Consider the following 8178-nt stretch of genomic DNA (forward strand, 5'->3'; position numbering starts at 1 on the left):
TATATATATATATATATATATATGTGTGTGTGTGTGTGTGTGTATGTATGTATGTATGGGGGAGGAGTGTGTGTTGACTGTGTGTGCATGTGTGATTATATAACTTTTAAGAATCGTAGAAATCCAAAACAGTAACTGATGGAGTGAAATACCGAGCAATAACTGAAGATGTTCTTTTATATCTCGAGTTCGAATTTCACCAAAGTCGAATGTTTGTTTATTCCTTCTTCGTTCGATATAATAAATATCAGTAAAATATAGGTGTTGACGCTATCAACTCTGTCCTCTGTTCGAAAACTTTGCCTTGTTTCTCACTTAGAAATCGATATTTAGTCACATTCTTTTGCAGTCTTCGCACAATCGATTTCGCTTTTCATTCTTTAATGATCAATAGTAATATATTGAGGTCGAGTAAATCGGCTGTACTCTCTCCTTCATATTTATTGTCAATGTTAGAAATCAATATTTATTTATTCATTATTAAGTTCAGAGTTGAAATTCTACCCGAGCAGACGATTACTTTTCATCCTTCCGGGGTCGATGAAGTAACACCTGTCATTTGATCCATGGAATCGACCTAACAAAATTTATAGTCTGGGGCCAATTAAATAAATCATTATTTTCTATTATATATATATATATATAGAGAGAGAGAGAGAGAGAGGGGGGAGAGAGGAGAGAGCGAGACAGACAGACAAGACAGACAGACAAGACAGACAGGAAGAGAGAGAGCGAGAGAGAGAGCGAGAGAGAGAGCGACAGACATAGATATATATATATAGATAGATAGATAGATGAGCATTTGAAATTATATTAAAAATATATATATATATACATGATGATATTGCAATCATTGTACGTAATATTTTCATTGTTTAGTCGTTGGTCAACCCTGGTTGAAGAGACCTATGATGAACTATGATCTAAGGCTTTTAGGAGACACTCACCTTCTCATTGTTTAAGGTATAACATCTCCAAGACTATATTATCTGAATGCATACCACCTTCACTTTCAACCAATCACGCGTGATTTTGTGGAGATTTTAGATGTTACTTCTGGCAAGTCAAACCAGTGTATAGTTTCGTTCGTTGATTCGCTAATTGTTGATATTGCCCATTTGTTGATATTGCATTTATTTTTGGAGTCACTTACAGCCCAAGCTATATGTATTTTTTTTATCTCTCAAACTTAAGGACATTGAATATTATTTTCAAAAGAATAGCGTTGAGTACCTGAAACCCGACCCATCCCTTATCCAAACTCTTTTTTTTAATTCATATATATCATTACACCCTATATTAACTAAAGCGGCGAGCTGGCAGAATCGTTAGCATGCCGGGAAAAATGCTCAACGGCATTTCTTACGTTCTGAGTTCAAATTCCATGAAGGTTGATTTTGCTATTCTTCCTTTTGGGAATCGATGAAATAATTACCAGTTACACACTAGAGTCGATGTAATCGACTTACTCTCTTCCCCAGAATTTCAGCCCTTTAGTAGAAAGGATTATACCTTACGTTAATCTTGGAGCGTCTCAGAACTACTTCAATCTGCTTCTTTTTCTCGCCCATCCTGAAAATCTCTCCATGTAATCTCCTCATCAGCTTTTCAGGTCATAGAGATTTACTTTTAATTAACCTTTGCGTACCTCAGAAATGCCTCAATCAGTTATTTCTTCTATTTTAGCCTTTAACTACTGAAGAACACTAAATTTAAAATTATTCATATTATACTCCCTAACAACCAAACTGTATCTTTCACGTTTAAAAAGGGTGTTGATTTTAGACTGCAGCGACTAAATCACTGAAATAAAAATTAAAAAAACATGAAATAAGAGAAAACCCATTAATCTCCATTTCTGTGTTACCAACCGCTTAAATTTAATCAGATTTATTACAACAAATACGTGAAATGTTTTAATTTATGAGATGTCATTGTTGTTGTTGTTGTTGTTGTTGTGGTGATGATCATCATCGTCGTCGTCGTCGTCGTCATCGTCATGTTTTTCTTATTGTTGCGGTTGATGTCATAGTCGTTGTTGCTGCTGCTGCTACTGTTTAGCTCCACGTGAGCTCTGAGTGAGGAAACTTATGATCAAAGACATTCAAGTCATGACTATCCTACGGTGTTCTTTTCTTTTTTTGTCTGTTGTACTTTTAACAAGTTTGCTTTGCACCTATGTCGTTTTGGCTATTATCACATTATGCGATACCTTGAGCAAGTGTCTTCTATAATGGTTTTGAGTCAATAGTGTCCCTGTGAATGATGAAAACTGTTTAAAGGCGCCACATGCTGAACTTTGGGAGCCTTGAAAAGAGTTCACACCGTTACAAGTACTGAGAGTAGATCTTTAGCCTGAGGAAATTTCCCTCCATTACTAAAATTAGTCGCCAGAGTCTTTGAAATCGGTCACGAGCGGTGCTGTTCCTCTTCTGTTTAAGTTATAAAGAAAATAATTATACAATATTTATGTACTACACAGCGTAGATAAGAAGAAATTAACTAAATTTACGTATTATAAAGACTTACTGTGAGTTAAATCAGAAAGTGAATAGTTTCTAAACTATTCAAGTGCTGAAAAAACAGAGGCGTGTCGGGGTCACTAGACTGCTTCTTAGGGAAGGCGCACCCAATTTCCTGCTCCAATCAGAGTGAAGACCACCTGCCTATAAAGCAGTGATAAATTGGGCTGGCACATTAAATCTTTTACTTGTTTCAGTCAATGAACTGCGATCATGCTGGATTGAACCTCAAACCAAGTGGTTGCAAAGCGAGCTTCTTAACCACAAATATTACAATTCTATTTGGTTTGCCAGTCTACCGATTTGCCAATCAACTGCCCTTTAGTTTTTAATGTCTTTTCAAGTAAACAAAATAAGTTTTTGCAAACTACCAATCATTTCGTATGAGGGTTTTATATTTTCTTCAAAGTAAAAATAAATATGTATACAGTTTGATAATCTATTATTACGTATCTTCAAGTGCATTGCAGCTTCCCCTTTTTTTAACTTTCATTCGTACACCAGTCTTACTTATGAATATGAAACATTCATAAATATTCTTTAAGCAAATGAAACGTAGACATATTATTTTCCAATAGGTTATGGCATTTAATATATCATATTATGACAGCGCTACAGAACAGCAATAAGCTTCATGAAAATCAAATCAAAAAGACAAAGTTTTTCTTTGTTGAATCCTGTCATTTGACTTATTTATTTTTACCTTCAGTTTCCTATCGTAGTCTATAGATTGGAAGAAGAAATGATTCTCGGAAGACTGCAGTGTGTCTATGATATCCACATCATAAAGAAAAACAATCATCTATTGGGTTATGCCCTAACGACTTATTGAGGACTACGAGACAGCTTCATTTCAATATACTACTTCAGCAAAATAATGAGTGTTACGTAACCAAGTGAAAAAGAGGAGTTTGAAAGAGCAGTCTTGTATCATGTCACTGGCGCTATACTCTGTCTATAACCAATTCATTTAACTCGCGTTTACTTTGTACACTTCTCGGGTAATAAAAACTATCAGCAGGTACGTCTCACAACTGATATAAAGAGAATCTGATGTGGCTGTGTGGCAAGAAGCTTGCTTCCTAAACACGTGGTTCCGGGTCCAGTCCCACCCCGCGGCACCTTGGGCAAGGGTCTTTTACTATAGCCTCGGCCCGACCAAAGCCTTGTGTTTGGATTTTGGTAGACGGAAACTGAAAGAAGCCCGCTGTATGTATGTGTGTGTGTATGTGTGTATGTGCGTGTGTATCTGTGTACGTGTCTTTGTGTCCGTCTTTGTCCCCGTCATCACCGCTTGACAACCGGTGGTGGTATGTTTATGTCCCCGTAACATAACGGTTCGACAATAGAGACCGGTAGAATAAGTACTAGGCTTGAAACAAAATAAGTCTTGGGGGTCGATTTGTTCGACTGAAACCCATGAAGGCAGTGCTCCAGCATGGCCGCAGTCAACTGACTGAAACAAGTAAAAGAATCTAAGAGCGTTATACAAAATTACTGTAAAACTGTTCTGGAAGTAATTTAGTTATCATGAATGTTCGTCGTCGTCGGATTTATATTTAGGATTACTGGTGTCTGTTTCGAAACAATAACGACAATTGATAGCTTTTCCCATCCCACTTTAAGCTCAGCACAGAGGCACACATGCTGACATTCACCACTAAGTGGATAGCTTATTCGAAATTCGAGATGTTCAAGGACCTCAACTAATAGGAACAAATTATCAATTTCACTTGCAAAATGAAATATCTGCAATTTTCATATATCATTGTTTATAATAATAATAATAATGATAATAATAATAATAATAATAATAATAATAATAATAATAATAATAATAATAATAATAATAATAATAATAATAACAGCAGAACGTCATAAAGGAGTTAGAACCAGCAGAAAGCTACAAGTACCTAGGGGTATTTGAAGGTGATGGAATCAAACATTCAATGATGAGGGAAAGGATCAGAAAAGAATGTTATCCCAGGGTGAGGGCAATACTCAAGACAAAGCTGAATGCAAGAAACAGGATCGAAGCGATCAATTCTTTAGCCATACCGGTCTTGAGTTACAATTTCAATATCATTAACTTGTCAATTACTGAAATACGTAATCTTGACAGAAAAATACGAAAATTGTTGACAATGCATAGAATGTACCACCCTAGGGCAGATATAAATCGACTTTACCTGCCAAGAAAAGAGGTGGCCGTGGACTTTTACAACTGGAATCAACAATGAAGATTGCCACAACTGGCTTAAACCCCTACCTGAAAAACTCTGATGACTGGATGTTAAAACTTGTCTTAAAGCACAAAAAGATGAAAACATCATACTCAGTAACAAAACAGGCAAAGAAATATCTAAGTGAATTCCAAATACAACAAATCCCAGAATTAGACATATTGGAAACAATCACAGAAAAATCTAAGCGTATGAAAACCTGTGCTAAAACTGCTGCCTTAGATATTCTTACTGATAAATGGCAAGAAAAACCTCTCAATTGCAAAGAGAGCAAATAATACCTGTGTTGACAAAGCCCTTACCCAACATTGGTTGGTGTCTTCCGGCTTAAAATCAGAGACAGGAGGGTTTATCATAGCAATTTGGGGAGAGGCGAAAAGTCGATTACATCTACCTCAGTGCTCAACTGGCACTTCATTCGACCCCGAAAGGATGAAAGGTGAGGTCAACCTCAGTGGAATTTGAACTCAGAAAGTAAAGCCAAGCATTTTGTCCAGCGTGCTAACGACTCTGCCAGCTGGCCGCTTCATTAATAATAACTTCTTTGGTTAAAGGTTTTCTTCTGATCAATCACTGGTTCACAATATTTCTGACGGCAAATGCATTTCATCAGAACTCCTTACTAGAACACCTTCTTCTTACTTGTCCTTGTTATGGATTTTTTTGTGTGTGTGTGTGCAGTTCGCTTATGCTTATACTTCTCTGATGTACATTGGCAAAAGATATACAGACATAAACCATATATGTACCTGTGTGTGTGTGTGTGCACGCCACACGCGCACGCATGCGTTTTAATGGCTCAGTGAGGAGAGGAGGAACAGAGCCCGTAATTATTTCTAAGGCTTTTTACACTGATGGGAGGTAGAAGGAATTATTCCCATGATTGACCACGAAACACGTAACAGATTCGTTTCCGTGTTAAAGCTCTAAAGACTTCCGAGGACAAGTTGATGTTATTTAACAATATGCATACATTTGTAGAGCGACGAGCTGGCAGAGTCGTTAGCAGGCCGGGCAAAATGCTTAGCGGTATTTCGTCTGCCGTTACGTTCTGAGTTCAAATTCCACCGAAGTCGACTTTGTCTTTCATCCTTTCGGGGTCGATTAAATAAGTACCTTGTTTGTCTTCTCCATGTTTAGACCCCTGTGGATAATAAAGAAATAAATATGCATACTTTTGCGACTGACTTCTGTACAGTTTGTGCCTGTTAAATTCCATTCGTGAGGCAATGGTAGAATACAATTGCCGAAGGTGCCTTACGTTGGGGTCGAACCCTGGATTGTGCGTTTGCAAAGTAAACTTTGAACAACAGTCTTATTTACTTTTCTTTACGATATCTATTTTACGTTAAAACTTGTTTTATTTTCTGTTAGCTTTTATTTCTAACTTTCATTTTTAATGCAGTAGATTGACATTGTTGCTAATGTAACGAGTAAAAATGTCTAGCGTTATATCTTTAGGTTCACTGCGTTTCGAGTTCAAATCCCGCTTTATTTTTCTCCAGAAACAGATATCTGATTGCAGTGAATTGGCATCCTGTACTCATTAAAAAACTGATAGTCTAGTGGAATAGTCAGTGGACGCAGATGTGCAATACAACATGAAGCACAAACAAAGAAGATAGATCGATAGTAAAAAGAAAGTACCAGTTTTCTAATAAATTCGATCAGTCACAATACTCCCCACCTCAGCCCCATTACAAACTAACATTCGTATCGTATTATATGGAACGAACCAAATTAATAAATATTATTCAAGAGCACGTATCGAAGCAACTGACTACACGATATTTTTTAACCAAAAATCAGTGAATCACTGATTGCTTAGGATACGCTGATTGCCAACATTTAACCATCTATGCATGTAACCACAGCAAGATCAGAATTGATATCATGTACCAATAACGATATCGAATAAAATAAGTTTGTCTTCGATGCTGTGCGCATTACAAATTCAAGATGTGTTTGAATAGATATTTGCATTTTCAGTCTGGTATGTATAGTGATTGTGGAGGCGCGTGACTTAGTGGTTAGGGTGTCAGCACAATGGTCATAAGATTGTGGTTTCGATTCGTGGACCGGGTGACGCGTTGTGTTCTTGAGCAAAAACACTTCATTTCACGGTGCTTCAGTCCACTCAGCCGCCAAAAATGAGTAACGCTGCGAGTGACTGGCGTCCCGTCCAGCTGGGGATCACATACGCCATTGAAACCGGGAAACCGGGCCCATGAGCCTAGCTAGGCTTTAAAAGGGCACATTTATTATTTTATTTTATATATAGCAATTAGGTGTAAATTCATACAACTATATATGTACACGCATATATATATATATAGATATGTGCGTGTGTGTGCGTCTGTGTATGTGCGTCTACGTGCATGCATACAGTTTTTTGTCGGCCATAGTAGCCCCAGTACTTTATCGTTCTGTATTTCACTGATTGATTAACTATATAATTTGACACAACAGCGGTATCATTTTAAACGGCCATGTTGTAACAAAACCTTAAACTGACAGAGCAACAGAGAAACATACACACACATACATATGCGTGTGTCTGTGTCCGTGTGTTTGTGTGTGAGTGCTGTCCACTCTAGGCACAAGACCTGAAATTTTGATTCAAGGAATAGTTGATTACATCGACCCCATTGCTCGACTGGTACCTATTTCAGAGACATCGAAAGCCGAAAGAAGTGTGTGGGCATCAAAAGACCATTGTAGTGACTCATTCTCTAAGACAGCCTTCTTGCTGTTTAGATGGGGATCAGTTGTTGCCCGAGATTTTCTAACCTTGTGTTAGACCGATACCGGTTCTGCTCTTTAACAAATTCGAGTCAACTTTTGCATGAAGCTTGGCATATCCGTTTCTGCGGGGGCTTGGCGAAAATTCTTTGGGTTGACCACAGACTTTTCGGTTGCACTAACGTCTCGAAACCAGATTGGTGTTGGTTCAAGATCATGAGAGTCTTGTGTGGTCAGTCAGAAGTAAAATGCTAGATATGGACCCATGAAGACTGTCGGCGAGAACCTATTGAGTTTCGCTGAGAGTCATTCCACCCAAATGAGAACATTTGGGTGGAATCACTAATGGACGACAACAATCACAAATTTTCACTGATATACATTAAATGAAATCGAGGGAACGAGCAGAAATTCTACGCCATCATAGCAATAACGAAAAGAATCATAAATTGAAAAGCCAGGCATACTCGTACTGTCACCATCCCAAAGTTTGTGGAAATACCGCTTAGTTTTCATCAGCGAGTCTTGCTGACCCAAGGGTCATACAAAGTGTCCATCTCAAATAAGGTGTGCGATGACCGTTTTTAATGCCTCGGCAAATTTGAAGAGGTGATCGAAGTGAATAATAAATTATAAAAGTATATATATAATTATACATATATATATATATA

The sequence above is a fragment of the Octopus bimaculoides genome, chromosome 17 (genome assembly GCF_001194135.2).
Source record: "Octopus bimaculoides isolate UCB-OBI-ISO-001 chromosome 17, ASM119413v2, whole genome shotgun sequence".
Classification (NCBI taxonomy): domain Eukaryota; kingdom Metazoa; phylum Mollusca; class Cephalopoda; order Octopoda; family Octopodidae; genus Octopus; species Octopus bimaculoides.